The sequence below is a fragment of the Mobula birostris genome, chromosome 13 (genome assembly GCF_030028105.1).
Source record: "Mobula birostris isolate sMobBir1 chromosome 13, sMobBir1.hap1, whole genome shotgun sequence".
Taxonomy (NCBI): Eukaryota; Metazoa; Chordata; class Chondrichthyes; order Myliobatiformes; family Myliobatidae; genus Mobula; species Mobula birostris.
The window spans coordinates 37,055,869-37,057,058 of record NC_092382.1 but is presented as its reverse complement, the minus strand read 5'-3'; positions in this window follow the sequence as shown (position 1 = coordinate 37,057,058).

Here is a 1,190-nt window from a genome sequence, read left to right as displayed (position 1 = left end):
TATAGAAAAGAGTATACGGTCAATGATTCGTGCCGTGTCCCCTTCATCCTGTTGGTGTCCCTTCATCCTGTTGGCTGGTGGACAGCATCTATAGAAAAGAGTATACGGTCAATGATTCGTGCCGTGCCCCTTCATCCTGTTGGTCCCTTCATCCTGTTGGCTGGTGGACAGCATCTATAGAAAAGAGTATACGGTCAATGATTCGTGCCGTGTCCCTTCATCCTGTTGGTCCCTTCATCCTGTTGGCTGGTGGACAGCATCTATAGACAAGAGTATACGGTCAATGATTCGTGCCGTGTCCCTTCATCCTGTTGGCTGGTGGACAGCATCTATAGAAAAGAGTATACGGTCAATGATTCGTGCCGTGTCCCCTTCATCCTGTTGGCTGGTGGACAGCATCTATAGAAAAGAGCATACGGTCAATGATTCGTGCCGTGTCCCTTCATCCTGTTGGCTGGTGGACAGCATCTATAGAAAAGAGTATACGGTCAATGATTCGTGCCGTGTCCCTTCATCCTGTTGGTCCCTTCATCCTGTTGGCTGGTGGAGATCATCTATAGAAAAGAGTATACGGTCAATGATTCGTGCCGTGTCCCCTTCATCCTGTTGGCTGGTGGACAGCATCTATAGAAAAGAGTATACGGTCAATGATTCGTGCCGTGTCCCTTCATCCTGTTGGTCCCTTCATCCTGTTGGCTGGTGGACAGCATCTATAGAAAAGAGTATACGGTCAATGATTCGTGCCGTGTCCCTTCATCCTGTTGGTCCCTTCATCCTGTTGGTCCCTTCATCCTGTTGGCTGGTGGACAGCATCTATAGAAAAGAGTATACGGTCAATGATTCGTGCCGTGTCCCTTCATCCTGTTGGCTGGTGGACAGCATCTATAGAAAAGAGTATACGGTCAATGATTCGTGCCGTGTCCCTTCATCCTGTTGGCTGGTGGACAGCATCTATAGAAAAGAGTATACGGTCAATGATTCGTGCCGTGTCCCTTCATCCTGTTGGTGTCCCTTCATCCTGTTGGCTGGTGGACAGCATCTATAGAAAAGAGTATACGGTCAATGATTCGTGCCGTGTCCCTTCATCGTGTTGGTGTCCCTTCATCCTGTTGGCTGGTGGACAGCATCTATAGAAAAGAGTATACGGTCAATGATTCGTGCCGTGTCCCTTCATCCTGTTGGCTGGTGGA